Source organism: Phaethon aethereus (assembly GCF_964289735.1).
Source record: "Phaethon aethereus genome assembly, chromosome: 1".
NCBI classification, from domain to species: domain Eukaryota; kingdom Metazoa; phylum Chordata; class Aves; order Phaethontiformes; family Phaethontidae; genus Phaethon; species Phaethon aethereus.
This window is the reverse complement of record NC_138575.1, coordinates 10931167-10955819: the sequence shown is the minus strand read 5'-3', so window position 1 is coordinate 10955819 and position 24653 is coordinate 10931167.

The window sequence follows — 24653 nt, the reverse complement described above, 5'->3', positions numbered from 1 at the left end:
GAAGGTCACAGGGGAGTCCGTGAGGTTCCTGGCACAAGTCAGTCAGGGATGCAGTGCATGCTCCTGCCGACTTCATCATGCCAGGGCGAATGCTTTTCAACTCCACTTTGCAAATTGCTTCCCTTGTCTGTCCACGTGGTTCCTAACCACATGAAACGTTTGACAAGTATCTCTTAGGGGTCAGTGAGGTTGACCAACCATAGCATACATGAACAATGAATACAACTCTTTCAGCCATGTTTTTTTTTCTTTTGTAAATGCTAATAAATGAAAGACCATCTATGGTATTTAAATTGTTTGAATTCTCCCTCTGTTCCTTTTGAAAACTAACTTTTAAAAACTGTTAGCTAATAAAATATTGGCAGGATGTAGGAGCTGTTTAGTTTCATAAGCATCAGTAAAATATTGTTTTTAATTATCTCTGTATTTACTGCTGAAAGTCGTGCAAAAGTTACCTGCAGATTTGTCTGCTTTCTATGGAATACATTAAGGTCTATCACTTTGTGTGTACCCATTAAAATTTTATAGAATAACTAGTGCAAAAAGCTCTTTAAATCATTGCAAGATGTTGTCTGGTTATTTTATGTTGATACACTAAATATAATTGTAGTGAAGAAAGAGTGCAACTCATGGCTGAATATTTAATTCAAAATAGCATATCTAGAAAATACACTTCCTTGACTGAGACAGCAAAAATTATCAGTTTAATCATGTTTTCCTTTAAATGTGAGTAATTGTTTAGTGTATGCAGCAAATGCTGTCAGCTGTAGTGCATTGGAGGTCTTAAACTAGTAGCTGTCTGGGTTATGGCTGATGATAATGAACAAGCTGTAAAATAATCGTAAATAGCCAAAATTAATGAAAATGACTTAGACAAATTCAGTAAGATTCAACTAAGTCAAGGTGAATTCTTAATCTCAAGTACTTATCTTTCATATTAATGATTAAACATCGCACAATAAATCAGAGGTAAAACAATTTCCTGCTAGAAACGGTTCAGTTCAACCTTAGCGGACTTTGAATCAGTCCACGGATTCCTGAATGTTTCGCTAATTCCCAATTCCAGTTCAGAGTTTATTTGGTTTGGATTTTATGCTCTCCATTTTTCTTGTTGAGGACTTGATTTTGCATGGAGTTATATAATTTATAGAGAATCACTTTATCACAGAAAAGGGATTTGGTGATGAAGAAAAGAAGGAAAGTCTGTCAGCTACAGTGGTTCCAATTCTTTCAATTCTTCCTTAAAATCCACTTATTCCTTTCTTACACTATCCTCTCATCTGCCTTGCAATCTGGCTACAGTACATAGGTTGTTCTGTATGTCTCTCTTTGCACACCTACAGCACTACTACATGGGGAAAGAAACGAGCTACATCCTCAAGAGAAATTTAGAGTTAAGTGGAAGTTTTCTACGCACTTTTGTTTATGGGAATGTAATGTTGAAGTTTTAGATACATTTTACACAAGAATTTGGTGCTTAAATAGAGTTTAATAGAAATTGGCCTGTGAGTGAGAAAACACTTAAGTTCACCAAAAAGAAAGCTGAGGAAAAGGGTAATACTGAAGAACTGTCCCTCAAAGTACCTAACTGAACTGCAGTATGTTCTTCCTTCCATTTAAGATTTGCAGAGATGTTTCTGGACTGAGGCAATGATATCAGGTCAGTCCTAGATCACAAAACAAACAAACAAACAAACAAACAAACAAAACCCCAGGAAAAACACAAATAAAAATGAAGGAATGGAACTGCTGGTACAGTTGTATTTCAGTCAACTGATCAGATTCAGAGATGTGATAGAATGAACTTCATGTACTTCTTCCTCTGCAGTAGACAGAGCAAATGAGGCTTTTTACACCCAGTACAACCATTTTTCACAGACCAAAACAAAACAGGGAATTCTATGAACAGAAAGAATGTCAGAATTCATGTACATGTGGTGCTATTAGGAAGCCTGCTTTCCTTTCTTAGGTTAAAATGGCACTTCAAGCTGTGATCTGTTACCAAGGCATAGAAAATACAAAATGATAGCTCCCAAAAGCAGGGGAATCATATACACTGTGTATCCATCAACAATAGGAAATCTTCCCATTTCAGAGTCACTGACACTTGATTTTTACTTTTGTTAGAAATATGGGTATTAGTTTTTCCAAAGACTTATTAATGCAGGAAATGGCACATTTTCACACTATAAATCTCTACCTTTGCTTATGCTTTATATACTGCTTTAGTCTTGACATATAAGTTCAAATATCTCATCTAAAAGTCTAATATTAAGTTGCTTCAAAAGGGATCCAGTATTTGCATCCCCTCTTCAGTCCTGGTAGAAGGGCATTGGAGGACAAGCTAGCAGAGAACTTCTTAGAAGTCCTAGCATCATTTCATCCCCTCTTCCCAAGCTTCCAAACAATTAACAATTGTTTTTTCTCTAGCCAAAGTCTAGTATGATGGGGCTGGCTTGAGGATAGTTTGTTTCTTACAAAGTTTTACCCTTACCTTGTGAATTAGCATTTCATGTCAGTTCAGAGATAATGCTATTCCCCTTCCCATCCTCTGTGTGTGTCATCTCTCTACTGCATCTGAGACTAAGTGACTGAGAAGTGCAAGTTTAACACTGTGCCATGCTAGGAATAAACCCTTTCCTAGCATCTCTTTGCCACAGTAGAAACAGAGTCCAAATAAAATGAAAAAAAGTTTTGAAATTCTGGACATGCTTATGCTAATAGAAAAATGTATTTCATTGTGGTAAAAATACTTAAACAGGTCACTACCCATGATCTGATGAGTCTGGTCAGTGTTCTTCAACAAAGGAACAAAGAAAATCCCATAGCTACCTATGTGCTGGTTTTGACCAGGATAGAGTTAATTTTCTTCGTAGTAGCTAGTATGGGGCTGTTTTTTGGATTTGTGCTGAAAAAAAGTGTTGATAATACTTGCTGCTGAGCAGTGCTTACACAGAGTCAAGGCCTTTTCTGCTTCTCACCCCACCCCACCAGCAAGTAGGCTGGGGGAGCACAAGATGTTGGGAGGGGACATAGCCAGGACAGCTGATCCCAGCTGACCAGAAGGATATTTGATACCATATCACGTCATGCTCAGTATATAAATCTGAGGGAAGAAGAAGGAAGGAGTGATGGAGTTTGTCTTCCCAAATAACAGTTAAGCGTGATGCAGCCCTGCTCTCCTGGAGATGGCTGAACACCTGCCTGCTGATGGGAAGTGGTGAATGGATTCCTTGCTTTGTTTTGTTTGTTTGTGTGGCACAAAACTGTTTACTTTACTTCTTAAACTGTCTTTTAATTTTTTCTTTAAAAAAATCTTTTTCTCACTTTTCCTCTTCCAATTCTCTCCCCCATCCCACCACGGGGAATTAAGTGAGTGGCTACGTGGTGCTTAGTTACTCGCTGGGCTTAAACCATGACAGTCTTTTTTTAGCACCCAACATAGGGCTCGAAGGGTTTGAGATAACAACAGGTTTGATTGGAATGTGCTAGATTGAATTTATAGCTGTTATTGTTTAGCTATTAATTGTCAGGCTCCTGTGCTTGCCATGGGGCTTGCTTGCCTTATTGTGTATTAGAGTCTAGTGTTTTTTGGTGGCTGCTCTTCGCTTTCGCTGCTTGCCGTGCTGTGTATTGCTTAGCGTCTTACTCTGCTGGGCCTGGGAACATTTTGATAAGAGGAATGGCGATGAGCCTGGGCTGGCAGATGGCCAGGGCATCCCTGCTGTTTCTGTGCTGCTCTACTGGACAGGCTGGAACTCCAGCGTGAACTTGAGTTGAAGGGACTGTTACCTGTGGTTGACTCCATGCAGGAACAGGACACTGGAAAGCATCTGCAGCTGTGGTTATGTCTGTGCCACAACAGGTATAGCTCTGAAGGGATTGTAGCCCAAGGATAAGTCCACACTGGAGAACGAGTGGAATTCCAGCTCTTTATGGAGTTAGTCAATAGGACTCCCTGGGAAACTGCCCTCAGGGACAAGGCAGCAGAAAAGAGCTGGCAGATATTTAGGGACACTTTCCATAGAGCACAGAGCTCTCAATCCCCAAGTGTAAGAAATATGGAAAGGAAGGCAAGAGGCCAGAATGGCTGAGTTGAGACCTGCTGGTCAAACTAAAGGGCAAGAAGGAAATGCACAAGCAGTGGCAGCAGGGACAGGGATCCTGGGATGAGTACAGGGACGCTGCCTGGTTGTATACGGATGGGGTCAGGAAGGCCAAGGTGCATCTGGAGCTGAACTTGGCAAGGGATGTAAAGAAGAAAAAGAAGGACTTCTATAGGTATGTCAGCCAGAAAAGGAAGGTCAGAGAAAGAGTACTCCCCTTGATGAGCAAGATTGGCAGACTGGTAAAAATGGATCAGGAGAAAGCTGATGTACTGAACAACTTCTTTCCCTCAGTCTTCATTGGCAACCTCTCTTCCCTCACCTCTCGAGTGGATGGGCTGCAAGATGGGGACTGGAGCAGCAAAGTCCCTCCCACTGTAAGTTTGTGTCTGAATCATGTGCGGCTTTTGCTTTACCTCTTAAACTGTCTTTATCTCAACCCATGAGTTTTCTCACTTTTGCTTTTCCAGTTCTCTCCCCCATCCCACCATGGGGGAGTGAGCAAGTGTCTGTGTCATACTTAGTTGGTGGCTGGGGTTAAACCATGACAACCTATTACAGGGTTTCTGATCCATACCTCAGAATCAAGTATGCAGATCATTTTCAGGCAGGTGTAAGAAGTAGATATGTGGAGAGATTCCTGAAAAGCACTGCTTAGTTCTAGATATAAGCCTCCTCAATAGTTAGTGGATATTTTAAGTTTTAACCCAGTTTTACATAGCTGAATGTTAATCAGAAAATTAATAACAGGCTCTAAACTTCTCCAGTTGTCAGGTAGCTCACATCTAAACTACTGATTTGATATCTTTCCCATCATAAGATAAATCAGGATCCTCTCTGAGGACAGCAGAGCACATCAGACATATGTGTGAGGAACAACTTGTTTATTTGCATGATAATGGGAAATATTATTCATTATAATTAAATTTCAAAATAAGAATATGCTAAGAAATCTGTATGCAGTGCATTTCCTCTGTGAATTCAGTACAGTGATGAATAAGTACTCCCAAATTTTTTCTCTTGAGATTTCTAATTCCTTTCTCTGAAATCAGAGGAGGGTTGGAGAAAATGCACAGCTCATTTTTCATTGCATTTTTCAGTGGGTTTATGATATTCATGGGCTTTTCCTCTCTGACTCCGTATGTGTTCCCCATTTTTTAAGTGCCAATGTTCAACTAAAGGAATAAAAAAAAAAAAAAGGAATGAAAAAACTGTCAAATGGGTTTTTAACAAGTATCTCAAAATAAACATAATATTCAAATCCCTAATGTTCATTTACTATGGAAGATGACATACTGTACATACCATGAAAGAGCTAGAAGTCAAAGAGAATCAGGAAAAAAAGATCTCTCTTGAAGTTTATGGAGATAATTATCCTTTCCAGATATTGCCAATGCATATATATTAACCTAAATAAGTTGTTGGTGTAAGAACATGGCAATATTGGCAACACAGAAATCAGCTAATTCTCAGCTAATTCTAGCCTTTAGAATGCAGGAGAATATATGCCTGGTACCTCTTACAATCTGAATTAATGTGCGTTAAACACATGCTGATTAACACCCTGAACTGTAGCATAACCAGCCAAATGTCATGCGATGGAGCTTTATCTGACTGTGGAATACTTAAGTATTCTTAAGTTAAACCTCGTGGAAAACCTTAGAAGCAAACAAGATCACTAATAAAGATCAAAATCCATGTGTTTGTATCATTACTGTCAAAGTATTAAATACAATTTTACCAGAAACATTTTTTCTCCTTTTTGGATGTTGAAGCCAGTCACATAAAGCTGATAAGAAGGAGATACTACAAGCTCTATGTCCTAACATAAAACTAAAAAAGATTACATGAGTGCAAAAGGTTTGACAAAGACTTGATATAGGAGGTCTGAGTTACATTGTACAAATCACTTGCTAACAAGCACTTGAGGTAGGAGAATAGAGCAAAATGGAAACCCCTATCAATATGTTTCAATGTGAATTAAGAACATGCAGAAAAAACTCAGACTTTGGTTCCATCAGTATAAGAAATACCAATGCTCAACCTTTTGAATGCCTCCAGTTGCTGTTGCCCATAGTATGTAGGACCCAAAGGCAGATATTAATGGCCAAGAAAATAATTGAAGTTAGCATTCCCTCATGGTCTTCAGAGATACCTGGACCACAGGAACATGGACTTACATGGAAGTCAAGCCAAACGAATCTGTACCCAGTATCTCTAGGCAGTATCTACACAGGCTTCATTTGTGAAATCTCATTAGAGCACACACTTTTTCAAGCCTGTCTCTGATTCATGCCTAACTATCCTTTGATGGAGCAATCATTAAACTGAGTCCCACTAATTTCTGAGTAAATTATTTTATGTTGAAATAGATTATTCTAACAATCCTACAGTTCAGTATTTGAAATGCTGTAATTAGAAAAACTACATTTGGGTGATCTGCTCATTATTTTTGCAATATTTGGATAAAAAAGAGTATTTTAAATGGACTGTCATGTTTTTCCAGCTGCTATCTGTAAAGAAATAGCATCATAATATTGTCCCAGCTAGTATAAGAGTATGAGTGACAAGTTTTTCATGCCTTTAACTATCAAAAAGGAGAGATTCAGTTTGACATGAGGAACTTCTTCACCCTGCTGTCAGCTGCTGAGTTACTGTTTTGTTGTTTGGTTTTTTTTCTTTCTACTACTTCCAAAGTTCCTTTTGCTAGTTTCATGAACATTGTTGTGTTATAGAGGTGAGATGAAGGTCTCATGATTTTAAAAAAGTGATTTCTCATCCTTGCCAGTCTGAAATCCACCTGGGAAATACACAAAAGAGTAACCTTAGCATTCAATGTGACAGCCTTAAAGTTGTAGCTTAATAACTTATGATAATTTTGACAACTGAAAAAATAAAAAAGGGAGTAAAATAATGTATGAAACCTTAGCAATTCCATTGGGTCAGCTCCCCTTGATTAAAAGATGTCATCTGGATGACAGAAATAATTTTTAGTGATAACGATGACAGTCTATGCCAGGTATTTAAACATTTTTTTCAGTGGAGTAAGAAGGTTAAGGTGCTAGAGACTATCATGCTAACATAGAAAACAGCACTACGGAATCTTAGGGTAAATATGCTAAATGAAAAAAACCCCACGTTTTAGTTTGCAAAAGGTCTAATGCATTGCTTTCTGTTTATTGTAATTGATAAGCTAATACTAAAAGGTACTATTAATAATTAATCAAACTAGCGGTTTCTGCTATTTCTTTTTACAACATAAAAAATGCATTAATAGTATTTAGTTTTGTTCATATCCATTGTATATTGACAAGTGCCACCCCATTTCTTTATATTCTGATCCCCAGCAGGAGAACTCTTCTGGGACAAGGGCAAATCAGAGACATAAGATAAAAAACCTCTAAATTTGATCTAAGGCTCCCCTATCTCGAATAGCTGTGTGAGCTGGTTCCTGTAACAACTTCCAGCTATTTGCTGCCAGTTCCAGACTTGTGCTTGGTTTACCAGCACTCACACTCGTCCCTGCTAATTCACCCAAGCAGATGCACCAGTGTCAGTTGTGTTAGCACCAAGACGCTCAGCACGTTGACCAACTGCCCAAATCCAGACACTACAGTGTTCCACTACGTCCATGCAGTTCACTGTTTGGCTGAACAACTGCAGGCACAGGAGCTAGGTATTTAATTCAGCTATGATAGTATTGGCTGCTCATTTGCCTGCTCTTCCTATCAACTCATCATGCTAACCACCCAGAACCAGAAGTTCTGGCAACCCCACAGATGCAACTGAAAGCCAATTACTCAACCACCCAGCAAAAATAGTATTTGCCTCTGGTAGCAAGTCTTTTTGTCACCATTTTCTTGGCAAGACATATAATTTCTGTGCACCTCCTGGTTTTCACAGCTGACAATTTTTGGGTTGAACAATTGGATGTTGTTCATTGTAAAGCAAGTTACATTTCTATTATAACGGAAAATGATCCATGTGATAGGTGGCGGAGAGTCAGCTAGGGAAAATCAGAAGGTGTTAACCGTGGGTATGGGCAAATTATGAAGTCTGGTTTCTGGAGGAAAATCTAGAGAAAGCAGACTGTGATAGAAAAGAGAAAAGCACAATTTTCTCCAGTGTACCTCCTGATAGATATTTGTCCTTTAAAAAAATTTGTTTAATTAAACAGCACAAATTTTAGTTTAGAAGCTCCTTGGAACCAGATATTCATGCTGCAGACTTCCCTTCACTGCTTTTTGTTCTGTGTGTTATCCTCCAATACAAACTCCAGGTAGATGGTAAAACCTCTGGGGTAAGGGCTGCTCCTCCTGGTCAGTGTGTTTTGCACCCCAGATTTTCACTTCAGTGGGAATTTGGTGCAGGCATGAGTTTAGGATTGCAGCTCAGAGGTCAGCAATTCCTTCAAGAGAGTGGAAATTTTGGCAACCTCTGGATCATATTTAGAGGATTGGGATTAGGGAGTGGACTGATGGAAAGTCTGTCCTCTGACCTTACTCCACATGTCTTTGTTGATACCTGTGGTCTATTTCTGGGTTATTTTCCACACATCATAAGGGCAACTTAAGCTGTTCATCTCTGCAGGCGGTTTCACCTTTCTGGCCGGAGACATTAAGGCTCTTCTAGAAAAGCAAAAAGGATGTTGCTTCTACCCATAAATTTTAGATATTGGAAGCTGGAGAGCTTTTTAAAAATATATCACCTTTGAATCAATCCAGCAGAATGAGTTTCACTGATTCGCAGAAATATGTTGGTATCCAAAATGAATAGACAGGAATAAGCCACCCTCCCTCTATAGGTACAACATGCCTATTACAGCCCACACTGAGAATAAAATATCTTGTGCGTGTGCTAAGAGCTAGTGTGGACCTGATTTTTTTTCTCTACCCAAATGTTTTAAGATTTGTCTCAAGTTGCCATCAGATTGTATCTGCAGACACAGGTCTGCAATGGATGTGCTGACCAGACCAGTCCCTTGTGCTCATGCTGGATTGAGAAATGCAATGTTAAATGAAACACTACACAAGTGACAGATCCTGCTACATAACAATTTAATAAGCTCCCAATTAAATATAAATTTAAAAAATCATTTATTCTGGGCATGCTCAGAGGCCTAACAAAGCAGTTAATATCATAATTCCTAAAGTAAACTTACATTATTTCATTTGTATTGCTGCTCTCATGCTTTTGAATCTTCAATTAAGCCCATTAGACTTCAAAAATCCTTTTTTCACTTTCATCTCTTTCTCTCTCATTACATTTTTAACACTTAATTTGTCACCATTTTTTAATCACATGTTGGGAACACGAAGTCAAGACGCATATTTCTTAACAGTAGTGTTGATGTCACCCCAAATGCTCCCAAATTCTCCTATTCCTTCAGCTTGACACATTAAAAAACTGTTACCAGTTTCAATTTTATACTACTCGAACTCATCCTCAGTCCTTTTCACAGTTTTCTCTAGTATGACACTGTGTATGTGTTTAAGATGCAGGCAAGGTTCTTAAGATTCTTAAATTTAGACAGCTATTTAGCTTGCAACTCAGCCCCATCCTCGCTGTAAAATGCCATACAACTAGATAGGCTTTGGCATTAGCTACCTTGCTACTAAACTAGCAATTGCTGAATGCTACAGTCACAGAAATCACAGTATTAGTTGCTGCTTCATTTTGTTTGCAGACTTGCTTTATGCAGGTTGATATGGCAGATTTTTCTCTTCAGTCTCACCAACTGAATTTCCTCGGCAGAATAGCATTTATTAGGTAGAAATGTTCTGGATGTAAAAGAGATTAGACCTTGTCCTTATACATAGAAAAAATCTCAAGAGATTTATTTTTTAGTTTTTATAAAAAAACTCAGATCTGCCACATCTATGAGTTTAACTGAGCCACGTCAGATCTGTATGCTTAATTGAACTGCGTGATTTCATACCTAACCACTAAACTATGATTCAGTTTACCTGAAATGATAGTATGAAACTTCTTAAATATGACACCACTTCTAATATGTGAATAAAAAAAAAATACTACAAATCTTTGAGCATAGATATACCATGACACTAATTGGGTTGAATTCTCGCTATTTTGTTGTTTTCTGTGTTTATAGACACTATTGCCTGAAAACAGTGAAATAATGTTTTAACTTGAAAGGGCTAAGTTTAGCTTCAGAAACAATTTTTCCATTGAAGAAGTTCATTTCCTTTCCTCATTATCTTAAGCTGTTGAAAATGGCTCAGGGAAATTCTGATCGAGTCAAGGTTTTAAAGCTATTTCCCACTGATAATGAAGCGGGCAGAGGACAGCACACTGCCAACCTCCCTCCAACATCACCATCAACTGTAATTTCAGCACAACAGGTCTGGATTTGTCCTGTGTAATATAACCCCCTAATTGAGATCTCTAAATCAAACACCAGTTTCCTCAGTGGTGAAAAGGCAAACCTGGGCATGTTGACTATAGGTGTAATGAGGGATTTCCATGTCAAGTAACTTTGGCCCATGTAAATTCTTAATATTAGCTAGGATTAATCTGGCTTGGGTTTTTTGCTGTTGTTGCCATCAATAGGAATAAAAAATATCTAACTGTTCTCAGTAGAATTGGCAGTGGTAACTAATAGGAAAATCATCTCTGGGCCTGGTGTTGTATCTTATGGAACAAAGTTACATCACCGACGATCTTACGTCAATTTATAGCTGATCTACTATTGATTTCAATAACTTGGTCCATTATAGCATGTTTGTTTAAAACTCTCTTTTTGCCAGTAATTGCTCTATTTAATATTTCATGTAACTGTCTATGAGTAATAGAGCAGAAAGCCACATGAGGCACGGTTTTGCTCCTTCTCCCCCTTTTTCTTTTCTGCCTTGTCTTTCCTTGTGATTCCTTGTTCCATGTCAAACAACTAATTTATGAGCAGACTGTGAGTCATGTCTGGCCTGTTGAATTATTATTGAGCAGTGATGAAATGGGACTGTCTATTTTGCATTTTCATCTTTGCGAATGACAAACAACTGCCAATTTTATATTACAGTTTCTGACTTCCTGCAAGTCTACAGGTCACAATTATTTTAAAATTTCTACCATGATTTGCATACCTCTACGTCACATCACCTTCTCTTCTCAAATATGATACTATAAACTTAAATAATTTTCTTAATAACAAGAGCTGTGAGATCAGAGGTAAAAGTAAAGAGTAAATTAGTTATAATCATTAAAAATCGTATTATGAAAAATCAAGTTTTAGTAGGGGTGTCTTGGTTAAGATATAGCTTAAGAAATTTTAATATACCTGTGTAAAAATGTCATATAAAATAGAGTTGAATAAAGGAATCTTTGCATCCTATTTCACACTGCTTCGGATGTTTTCTGTTAAATTCTGTTGTTATATTTTAAGGTTTAGATGAAGTCTGGTATTCTTCTTGCTGTGTAAACTCAGGTGACCCTTTATGCTTTTTTATGAATGTACACAGGCAATTTTAATCTAAGCTAATGTGCTATGTTCTATGAACATTGAAGCACAGCAACAGGCAGTTGAAAACTATTAATGTGATGCAGTCATGAACAACAGGCCTTTTACTAGTCTCAGAAACAAATAGATGCTACAATTTCTATGTTCAGATCAGTAAAACACCTTCAGACAGAAAAATGGCATGTTAAGAAAGGGCTGTGATGTGTCCTTTGCATTGGCTATGGCTCCAGTGTGGGTGTGGATGCATTCTCAGGAAGCTTTAAATATATGAGAAGATGTAACACATTCTCCTTCCTCACAGTGATTTAGCAAAGCACTTAAGTACTTACTCAACAGTAGACATCTAACTGAACTTGGATTTCAGAGTGGACAAGTTAGCTAAATTCTCTGTCTTTTTCTTTTCACTCTACAAGTTTGTGCGGGCATGATGTATTCACACAAAAGAGGCAGGCTTAGAATACCATCCCTGGACTGCCTGATGTACCATTTTGACTAACATGTCCAGTGTCTCTAGATTGCATAATAAAGACCTGGAATTCACAAGAAGGCACCAAATAATCTCAGCTTTCCTGTCTTACTAGTGCTTACTTTAGACTCTGATTCAGTTTGATTCTTGGTTTTGTGTTAATTATACCTCAAAAAATATGATTAATCACAATAAAATTAACCCTCTTGTTTAGCATATTTGATTTTAATAATCACTAGAGATATTTTAAATCCATTGCTGTAAACTTAGATTATATATTAGGGTAGAGAAAAATTAAAACCGTTTTCCCAGGGAAGTGTGACATCTTGCTCAGAGACATTCAAAACTCATCTAGACAAAGACCTTGAGCTGTCTCATCTACCTTTGAAGTTGTGCTTTTAGCAGGCACTTGGACTAGATGATCTTCAGATGTTTCTCCCAACCTAAATTACTCTAGGAGTTTACTAGTCTCTTTCTGTGTTCACTCTATGGTCCTGCTGTCTATCCTCTCTCTTTCTTCCTCCCCAATATAAAAGAAGCTCCCTATGGTTTGCATAATGTATATAGATGTCCCTTCTAATAGTCAATGGAATCAGGATGCTACTGCCCTGACCTGATCATTGTCTCCTTTTTGATTTATTTTTTTTAACCACTCAGGAAACTAACAAAAAAAATTGAAATTTCCCCTCTATTTTCTATTCCTTTGTCTCCTCATTTTGTAGAGCTCACAGGGGCTTCTTCATGCTGATGTTACTTTCACAACATTACTCATGTTATCATAGTACCTTTGAAGTAGAGTTAGCAGCCAATAATTTTATTTTATGTTATTTTGTTAGGAATAAGGCCAAATTCAGATTACTGGACTGAATATAGTTTAATATCTTACTCAACATGGGCATGCATATTTGCAATTTACTGTTAAAGCTAGACAGTAAATCATAATTTTTCATATTAAACTACATTTTATTAGTATCTTAGCAGTGAATTACTAAAGAAACAGATGCATATGATTTATGATATCCTGTTAATGCATGCTATTTTCCCAGTGGGTCTTAAGGATTTGCATATACGCAGAAGAAAGAGACTAAGCCCCAGATCTTTTATTTTTTAGCTAACAGAAAGGTTCCTCTGTTACTGTCCCTGAAGCTGTATGGGTTATTATATTGCTGAATGAGGAGTTAGAGTATCCTTAGTCTTCATTCCACTGAACAGTGGGTTTAAATCTGAACTAAATTCAAATGAAAATTTCAGTGCAACTGTTATTTTCAGTAAAGCTACTTCTGTTTAATACTGTTCAACACTAATAAAGCAATACTGAACATTTATCAGTCATTTTCACTATGTAGAGAAAAGAAAATATGTGCATGATGCTTCACCTCAATGCCATATCAAAGTTTACAAATAAATACAGAAAACAGAGTCACCACATAAGGTCACCAAACTATAATATACACAAGATGTGGGGAAGAATTAGAGTACATAATTGTGTGAAAAAGGCTGGTTTGTTTTTTTTTTTTTCCTGAGAAAAATGGTAAGAACAAGGACAAGGGAAGAACGGACAGACAGATTTATTTTGTCAAGGTGGTGAGCCTCTAAAATAATTGAGATAGAGGAAAAAATAATTTGAAGATTCTAGTTTATTTAATTTTTATATATATTATCACATAATAATAACTGTGAGAAAAGAAAAAGGAGAAAGGAGACTATAGAGAATTGAGAAGTTGGAGACAGGACAGTTGTGCTTGTCAGCTTCAGAGGGAAATGAAGAACATATTTGGAGCCACTACAAGCCTCTGTGGGATTCAGCCTTTTTTTAATATGAGACTGAACGACTGAAAGGAATTCACTTACATAATACTGCATTCAAGAGATAAAAAGGAGAAATTAAACACATATATAGTAGATGGAAGGATTGAACAGACTATACAGGAATAATGGAAACACCTAGTGTGATATTCCATAGGACAGATTTTTTTACATATTAGAAGTTATCTAAAACCTTATGCACAAGACACATCTATTTCTGATCTACGGAGTAAGAGGCTTAAGTGTAAAGGCTCCGAATGGTTTTAATAAGTTACAGCTATGGTTCTTAAGGTGCCTGCCTTTCAGAATTATACCCATCAACACAGAATTCAGTAGGGGTTTTTTTTGTATTTATACTATGGTAAGAGAGGAAGTGTTTTGGATTAATTTAGTAAGGATAAACATGCTGTGGTTCTATCAATCAATGTGACATTTTGTGTGAAAGTTTCTTGGTAAAGATATGATTGCTGCTTTGGTTCTTATTTATGTGTTTTTCAGGTTGTTACATGTGTTTTTTACTGTTGTACGAAGAGACAACCCCCTGCATTTAGGAAAGAATAGACCAGTATTTTTACAAAGTCTTCAGATTCACTGGCAAAAGAAAAAAAAAACAAATGAAGAATTGTTGCTTAATCCACTCATAGGTGTATTAACTGATTTGGTGCAATTGTACACAGTATATAAATATAATAAACAATAAAAAGAACCAGTAGAAACATCTGCTCAGGGTTATTTCAAGCAACTCTTCTGATCAGGGTCAGCAGGACAGATCGAGGCAGGTGGTTCAAAATGCACCTGCCACTTGAGCTTTTTATAGGTCATTAATATGTTTGGATACTGCACTGGCAACTTTATCAATATAAATTTTCTCTGCAAGCATGTACTTTTTAAACTAATTAGGTTTTTATGAAAGAAACAGTCATTTTCTACAGGAAGTCAGTAACCGTAAATCACTGGAGCTGCATACTAAGCATCAGTTCTTCCCACTTGCTCAGTCACCATATGGCACCACACACTGTGCTGAAAGATAATCACTTTATTGTTGGCTGTGTTTTTAATCAGATACATCTCATACTGTTTTGTTAAACATTGCCTTGCAAATAAACCAGCCTTACAATACATTTTTGCCTTGGAAAAAAACCTAAATAAGATCTAGTGAAACACAGGAAGGTCTGGTCAAACTTGAAACCCAGAATTTAATAAAATGATCAGGCATTGAAGAATCTAAAACATTCTTTGGAGAACCACATAGATGCACCAGAGGGATCTACTGTATGAAGTGTCTGTTTTCGAGCAGTAGTTTGCTGGCTGCATTGGGCTTCACAGCTGTTGTGCATGGTGGTTATCAGACCATAATGTCCACTACAGCTAGCAGCTAACGGGCTGCTGTGGTCCACTCATACTGGAAGGGTGCACGAGCAGGGATATTATACAATTATTGGTCCCGTGGAACATTGTCCCTGGTTGCTCCTCACATGGAGGTCATTGCTTTTGATTTTACATTGTGCCTCCCTGAACAGAAGCTCTCTGGCCATTCTGGCTCAAGTGCTCTGCAAGGGGAGGAACAGAAAATTTGACTAGATCTGCATTCATAGGGATGAAAAAGGGAAAAAAAGAAAAATTAATATGCACAGTAAGGGGAAAAAAACAACCTTACGTAAAACAAGGTTTCTTATTTTTTGACAACATTTCCTAGAAGAAGTAGCTGAAGATTCATGCTCTAGAATGACTGAAACAAGCACAAATATACAGTAGGAACAGCCTGAGCTGAAAAAGAGAGAACTTAGAAGTTCTTTGTATTTCGGATTTACATGGAATTACATACAATTAACAGAATGTTATGGTTATATAATCAAATGCTGATATTAACATTTAGCTGTGCATCCTTCTCTATACCCTTTTGCATATGAATTGTGATGTATAACCCCTTCGAGACTGTTGTAATCCCCAGACAACCTCCTTTCTCTCACTTCCTGCCCTCAGTACCAGATTGTTCCTTGGGGGGCTGGGGCAGGCAGTGGTGGGGAGGAACAATTCCTGACTGTCTGAGGAATTGCTGACTCTCCTGGCATGGGACACGCTCAATGTGGGTATGGTGTTCTGCAAAACTGCACAAGAAAAGATCTTCAGATACTCACATTTAGGGAAAATCTCATGGGATGTTAAACTATTTCTGAGGCAAGGAGAAATTCTCTGTCAAGTATTTTGTTTCTTTCTCAAACAGTGGAGGAACTTGAACTCTCAAAGATTTACATGTTTCTTGGTCTGTACAAAACAAAATCTTTCTTCATCTGCAGAAAGGTTGGGCTGTTTTGTTCCAGAAATATTCATTCCAAAATTTACTCTGGTAGACTCAAAGAATGAAAAATTTTAGAATGAATACTTAATGATTAGCTAATTGTAAACAACTAAAACCAGTGTCTGCATTTGTCTTATAGACACTCCTCTATATCTACATCTATATCACATTATGATTAAATAGTGGTTTTGGAGAAACAATCATAGACATAGTGCTGGAATACCTCAGGTTATCAAAAAAGTGACACTGATATCATCTACCTCTTGAGTTCTTCTGACCGGATCACAGGCAGAGGACAAAAAAGACTCAGAAGCTTGCTTTATCTTGCCTCTCTTCCAAGGCCATATCAACAAGGTGTCTTAGTAGATGCTTGTTTTAACCTTGCCTTAAAAAAACCCCAAGCTTATATGATGTAGAATCGTAGAATCAGAATAGTTTGGGTTGGAAGGGACATATTTAAAGGTCATCTAGTCCAATGCCCCTGCCATGAGCAGGGACATCTGCAACTAGATCATCTTGCTCAGAGCCCCGTCCAACCTGACCTGGAATGTTTCCAGGGATGGGGCATCTACCACCTCTCTGGGAAACCTGTACCAGGGTTTCACAACCCTTATCATGAAAATTTTTGTCCTTATATGTAGTCTAAATATACCCTTTTCCAGTTTAAAACCATTATGCCGCATCCTGTCGCAACAGGCCCTGCTATAAAGTCTGTCCCCCTGTTAATGGAGTGTAGATTCCATTAACATTCCAGGTAGAGTTCAAAGTCTCAAAAAGCTCCCATTGGCATCATTTGACTTTGCTTCAGGTCTCTAGCTCATAGTGATATGAAGAACTGGATATGAATTCTTTCAATGAGTGCTAGGTATTTTAACAAAAACATGGGGTTCTTTATTTTTCTAGCTTATGGATAATGGTCAATTTTAAGGATTTAATTAATTAGTGGATATACCTAAGTTCACTTGCACTGTTTGCACTTTTGGTTACATGCTTTGTTAGTACTTTATGTTTCATGTGAATGTACTGATGTTCGCCAATATAAGAAAAACAAATGTGACAATTGGATATAGCAATCAAGGCAGCAAGACAACTGTTAAATAATGCCTTTTCTTCTTTGGATATTTTCTCTTAAGCCACATCTATAACTGTGGACCATAATCAAGCAGACTTTTTCACTTCAGTATTCTCAAATATAAGATCAACTGAAGGTTAGTTGCAATGTTTATATGTAAATACCAGTTATATGTATGTTTGGTTTTGTAAGAAAAATTTCTTCTTACATATCCCCTATTTGTTTATTTCATTATTGAACAGATTTGTTCTTCTCTACAATTGGTTGGAATATTTGATGGCTAGTCTGTAAGGAACTGTTCTGGTTGACAGCCGGCTGAACATGAGCCAGCAGTGTGCCCAGGTGGCCAAGAAGGCCAACAGTGTCCTGGCCTGTATCAGAAATAGTGTGGCCAGCAGGAGTAGGGAAGTGATTGTGCCCCTGTACTTGGCCCTGGTGAGGCCGCAGCTTGAATCCTGTGTTCAGTTTTGGGCCCCTCACTACAAGAAGGATGTTGAGGTGCTGGAGCGTGTCCAGAGAAGGGCAACGGAGCTTGTGAGGGGTCTGGAGCACAAGTCTTATGAGGAGCCGTTGAGGAACTAGGTTGTTTAGTCTGGAGAAGAGGAGGCTGAGGGGAGACCTTATCACTCTCTACAACTACCTGAAAGGGGGTTGTGGCGATGAGGGTGTTGGTCTCTTCTCCCAAGTAACTAGTGATAGGACAAGATGAAATGGCCTCAAGGTGCACCAAGGGAGGTTTAGATTGGATATTAGGAAAAATTTCTTCACAGAGTGGTCAAACATTGGAACAGGCTGCCCAGGGAGGTGGTGGAGTCACCGTCTCTGGAAGTGTTCAAAAAACGTGTGGATGTGGCACTTCAGGACATGGTTTAAGGGACATGGTGGCGCTGGATTAAGGTTGGACTTGATGATCTTGAAGGTCCTTTCCAACCTAGTGATTCTGTTGGTGATTCTGTGAAAATGACAGCAGACCAAGGTAGAAGTTAACACATTAATATTGATGTTATTCATAGTTTCAGCTCCTGTGTAAACTGTTCTGGAAGCCTTGTTTTTTGTATGTGTCATGTACCAGGGTTTGTTATATGGGCAGGAATAGCTGTAGTTGTTTTAAGAAAGAACAAAATTATAATTTTCCAGTTCTATGTCAACAAACTTCTTCAGCATTTAGTATTTTTCTGTGGTCTTTCCAGTTGTCTCAGAATTGAGATGATCAGGGAGGAGGAATTCCTATTCTTGTTTTCTTTCACACTAACAAGACTTTTCATGTAAATGAGTTTCCAGTTGGTTTCTTCCTAGTTCCCAGCCTGCAGCTAGACCATCTACTGAATAAATCCTGACGTGAGAGTACAGTGCACAAGTGGGTGCATATTATATAGGCAATACAAATGTAACTATTAGGAGCTGACTTCTGTATGCTCATACATGGAAGATGGAGTAACTCACAGTACCCTGGTGGCTGCAACACCCAGGAAATGAATGAAACATTCATTTTTGGTTTGGCAAGCAGACATACTAGTATTAGGGAATGGGTAGCGTGCCTTAAAGTTTAAGGAGCCTGAGGAACATGTGGAGTTAAAGAGGAGCACAGGAAAAGAGATGAAGATAAATACTACTGAGCATGTGTATTATCTCTCATAAATCCTGAGGTTCTGGCACCAATCATGCCCTTAACCAAAATTACTTGTGATTATGGCAACATTTTCTATGACATCTAGATATGTCTGGTCTTTATAAAATGTTTTGCCAAACAGGAGTTTCTGTGTACAAATTTGATTAATCATTTATTCAAGGAAATTCTATGTCAGTTGCCAGGAGATAGGAATAAAGTGCTTGGCTCTGGGAAAATTTTCTTGCCATCATTTATATTTGAAGGGACTCCCAGGCAGATTGAACCTAACCTTTTCTGTTGCAAATAGCACCTGACAAAGGGGCTCCTGGATATGCTCTGACCTATAAAAAATGCTGAAATCAGTCCTATAGCTGATGGAGGTTTATAGCGGGGTTAAGTTCTCTCCATTCCATATGCTGTGTATGTTTGGGGGGAAAGAGTAGTGGGAGAACAGCTGATGAGAGTGATGTTTGTTTTTTAGGTATCCACTGATGCATTACAAGATTTAATTAAAATTATCAAAGCAATGTGTCTTCCTCGTGCCAATTTTTGCTTCACAGGGAACTCAGTAAACACAAGCAGCATAAACTGCTTCTTACTCTTTGAGTTTAACTGTGCATCTCAGAAGTGGACCCGTCTCTGTGCAATAATGCTGTCATGTTTCCAGTTGAACCTATCCTAAACCTATCCTATCCTTATCTAAAATAACATATTTGGAAAATCTTTCTTCTTTGTATAGACCCTAACACAAGCCTGAGCACTTTTGCTTCAACCAGGAATCATCTACACATATCTCAGAATGTGAAACTTTTTTGAGTTTGGGGTTTTTTGTTTGTTTTCATTGAAAATTTGAGCTGAGAACTGATCTGGGTCTATAACAGATATTTCTGCCTCCTTCTTGAATTCGTCTCAGCAATCCCTTGACTCCTTGGCATTACCAATACTCCCTGGCCGGGGATTGAGTGTTAGCAGTTAAGCACAAACATTGCAAGCATAAGCATGTCCCTTTGTAGCAGCAAAGAGCTCAGGAAGGCTGAGGGAGAAGTGAGGAGAGGGTGGTGGTATGGCATGAGAAATGTGCCAGCATTAGTGGGTCTTCCTGGTATCTTAATCTGTCTATGGGCTTTAAAGTTTTCATGGGCACCAGGTTACAGGGTTGTTTTGGTCAAGGGCAGATTTTCCCAGGAAAAGGGGATGACATTTCACAAAAAAATTGTAAAGCAGAAGTTATATCATTGCTCCTCATTGTCCAGGGTAGATTTATATATTGTTAGTCATATAGAGGTGAGTAATTATGTGAGTAATGCCGTTGACTTCTGCAAGTTTAGTCAGTGTGTGAGTAGGAGAATTACACTGTTGCCTGAATGTGATATCATGAGCAGATGCTCACAGTTTTCCCTACCTTTTCTTCTCTTCTTCAGCACACAGAACTTTAAAAACTGATTTGCTGGAGTCATCTCTCCTTCTTTTGTTTATTTTTTATGTGATTTAAAAGTTGAATTGTGCAATTTCGATTAGAAATTTCACTGAAGTACAACCATTTTGTCTAAGGATATTTTTCAGCAGTTTTAGTCATGTGAAATGTGTTTTGTTAGAAACAAATCTCAGAGAACATGTCCACTGAGTTACCATGTCCTGAATAATGTTCTCATCACAGAAGAATAAAATGTCTATCTTGGACAATCTTCAAGAAAACTTATTCTTGCCATTCTTCATCATCTTGTTTTGTTGCCTTATCTAAGCATATTCAAAATATTGCATTTGTTACCTTTCCCTTTAGGAGTTTAGTACATCTTAGAACCATAGATGATGTTTTCGGTTTACCGAAGAGAGGACAACCTACTAAGGAGTATTTATTGTAACAGAATCATTGCCTTGTTGGTCAAGGTCATAGAGCAAAGTAGATGTAGACAAAATCTACATCTGACATCTTGGTTGTAACTGGTTTCCTTTCAGCCTAGCTGTTCAGCTAAACCCAGTTTAAAAGAATTTCAGATTGCCTAATGAGAGCTTCTTTCCTAAGCTACACATCTGATATCGCATGTAGTTGGTTGCAGATTCCCTCATGTGTTTCATTTCTGGATGATTAGCGTAGTGCTTTCCTGGCTTTGCTTGATGCTATTTGGTTTGGGAATATGTTGTAGGAAAGACTCTTGAAATTTCATTCCTTAGTCTATCTGCTGGCTTTTGCTTGGACCCTTTAGGGTATTATAAGACCAAACTACTCTCTTTTTTGACCTGGCCTTACCCCTTCTGAATCGTGCTTCTTGCCCACCCTTTTATTAGTGGGCATAGCTACCTGTCTAATGGTTAATAACCCCTTACTGAATGCTTACAAACAGCAGCCTATTCTGACAGCTACAGGCCTTTTCTACAATAAAATATATGCTTTTCCTACCCCTGAGTGCTCTTCTTCCTAGCTATGGAGACATGTTCCTCATTCCTCATTTTACCCTTCACTACAAGAAGGATGTTGAGGTGCTCGAGCATGTCCAAAGGGCAACGAAGCTGGTGAGGGGTCTGGAGCACAAGTCTTACAAGGAGCAGCTGAGGGAACCGGGGTTGTTCAGTCTGGAGAAGAGGAGGCTGAGGGGAGACCTTATCACTCTCTACAACTACCTGAAAGGGGGTTGTGGTGAGGTGGGTGTCGGTCTTTTCTCCCAAGTAACTAGCGATAGAACGAGAGGAAATGGCCTCAAGTTGCGCCAGGGGAGGTTTAGATTGGATATTAGGAAAAATTTCTTTACGGAGAGAGTGGTCAGGCATTGGACCAGGCTGCCCAGGGAGGTGGTGGAGTCACCATCACTGGAAGTATTAAAAAAATGTGCAGAGGTGGCACTTTAGGACATGGTTCAATGGGCATAGTGGTGTTGTGTTGATGGTTGAACTTGATGATCTTGAAGGTCTTTTCCAACCTTAATGATTCTGTGATTCTGTGATTTTTTTGAAGTGCTGGCTGTTTCTTGTCCTGCAGTTTAATTCTCCTACAGAGGGAGCTGCAGATTTCCATGCCGAGTTAAGCTTAAATCTCTAAACAGATTTATCTTCAACAGAAAATACAAGCTAAAATGAGGGACTGATTTGTTCAACGGCACCTGTGACTCATGAACACAGCTGAAGTAGAAATTAAATCTTAATTCTACAGTGCCACCTTCTTTTACAGAAATGTACATTCAGACAACTTAAATGGAATCCATTTCCCCCATTTTAAGAATCTAAGAACTGTATGTTTAAAGCTCAGCTTGTTACTTGAAACTTTTTGAACAACCACTGAAGAGAATAACCTCTGGAGTGGATGACTTGTCTTACCCAATGAAAGGTTTTTAGGGCAGGTCAATGACCTGTCATTGACAAGGAACATAGTGTCTGTGTAAGGAGCCATTGGTAAATAGACTAACTAGAGATGACTAACCTCTTGATCCTTGATGTTGAACAGAAGAATTCAATTCTAGGCATGCAGAGCAGATGTCAGACATAAATATTATTTTTGTGAGTAGCAATTGCTATATTAAAGAGAAGTGAGAGAGTATTAGTAGCTTGGTTCCTGATTTTAAACTCTGAGATGGACCACTATGTGTGATTGTCTCACAGTAAAGGCACATGCAACCTGCATGCAATCTGTGTCCTTGAAGTAAAGAGGACTACATAGAGTTGAGAAAATATTGGGAAAATCAGGACTGGGGAGTAATTGCATTGACAATCGAAAAGGTAACCTGCTCTTTATGTGGTGAACAAAGGGATGTAAAGAGAGTGTAGCAGTTAAACAGTGGGAATCTTAGCTCTCAGAAGATAGAGTGCACTTATGAGTTCAGTGACAGTAACATGTGACTCCCTTTTACCTTAATGATAAATGTAGAAATCATTTTACCTTGACATTTTTTCTTCATTTAGCACATTTAGGTGTGACATATCACCATGCAAAATGGGAAGTATCCTAAAGTTGCCATTTAGAAAGATAAATAAAACACACAATGATATTAATATTTATAACTGACAGCACGAAGACGACTGGTAGCAGCTAATTAATGTTCAGTGGTATGAAAAGGTCTGTATGTTATCCCCATTGGACAGCAGTCAATGAAGGTGGATTCTAAGCTGACTAATCTAACGTCTTTCAGATGTCACTTTGTTTACTACTGTCATGCTGGCTTATTACCTGCATGTGATATATACCCTTGGTGGATTGGTTTTCAGAAGGTCTGATTTTTTCCTAGACAATAGCTGTCCTGATAGGCATCTGTAGTGTTTTGAGACAGATGAGTTGGAACCAATGAAGCCATGCTAATATAAACTCTTGAGCACACTTGGTCAGTCAATGGTTTGCTACTTGTTGTAAAGAATTGTGGTTGTCTTTTAAGCGTTTTTTGAGGAACTATGACAGAGTCTATGAAAATCTGTACTTCATTTTAATTTGAAATCATTCTGTAAATACAAGTATTCAATTAAGACAAGCATTCTTTTTAAAAATTATATTAACCATGGAAATCATAGAATCATAGAATGGTTTGTGTTGGAAGGGGCCTTCATCATCATCTACTTCCAAACCCCCTGTCATGGGCGGGGATACCTTCTGCTAGACCAGGTTGCTCAAAGCCCCATCCAGCCCGACCTTGAACATTTCCAGGGATGGGGCATCCACAACTTCTTTGGGCAACCCGTGCCAGTGCCTCACCGCCTTCATAGTGAAGAATTTCTTCCTTATATCTAATATATATTTACCCTCTTTCAGTTTAAAACCATTACCTCTTTTCCTATCACTACATGCCCATGTAAAAAGTCCCTCTCCAGCTTTCTTGTAGGCCCCCTCCAGGTACTGGAAGGCTGCAATAAGATCTCTCCTGAGCCTCCTCTTCTCCACGCTGAACAACCCCAAGTCTCTCAGCCTGTCTTCATAGGAGAGATGCTCCAACCCTCTGATCATCTTCGTACCCCTTCTCTGGACCTACTCCAATAGGTCCATGCCTTTCTTATATAGGGGGACCTAGAGCTGGACGCTGTACTCCAGGTAAGATCTCACGAGAGCGGAATAGAGGAGCAGAATTACCTCGCTCGACCTTCTGAACATGCTTCGTTGGATACAGCCTAGGATACGATTTGCCCTCTGTGTTGCCAGCACACATTGCTGGCTCGTGTTGAGCTTCTCATCAGCCAACACAAAATATTTTACTGTTTCTTGCAAATTTAAGGTAATAGAGGCACACAGAACTTTCATGATATAGGTAGCATAATTAATCTACATAATGATGTTTTACTCTAAAACTGTTGAATTTATCCAGTTGTGACACTGAGGTAACAAACTTATTAATAATACTGTGATAGGTAAACTGCTTTGGTTGACTTTGTAACTAGCATTTAAAGAGATAAAGTCATAAGAAAAGATTCAAAAGACAATGTAAGTTACAACCAGTAGGCTCCTTTCATTCCAATAATGCCTGCCTGGCTAGGGTGTAAGGAAGTAAAAATGGGACCACCATACATCCTAGAGAAACTATAAGAATGTGTAAGTTGACTAACACCCTCTTTCCTATTATTAAATCCATCCTTTGTCATTCTGGTTTTTTTCCTGCTCCTTGGCATATAAGCTACTCTTCACTCAACCTCCCACATTTGTCATACGGCAGATCTGAGTAGGCTTAAGGGAATAATTTAAAATATGCTGCTAAAGATTCTTGAAGGTATTTTTATGGACATTATGGAACAAACCAGTAAGGATTCAATTTGTCACAGACATGGGGATCTGAATACATCTCTGCTTATATTTGATACTTCGTTTCATTAAACCCTCATTTCAAATATGGGTAACTTATTAGAACATCTTTCT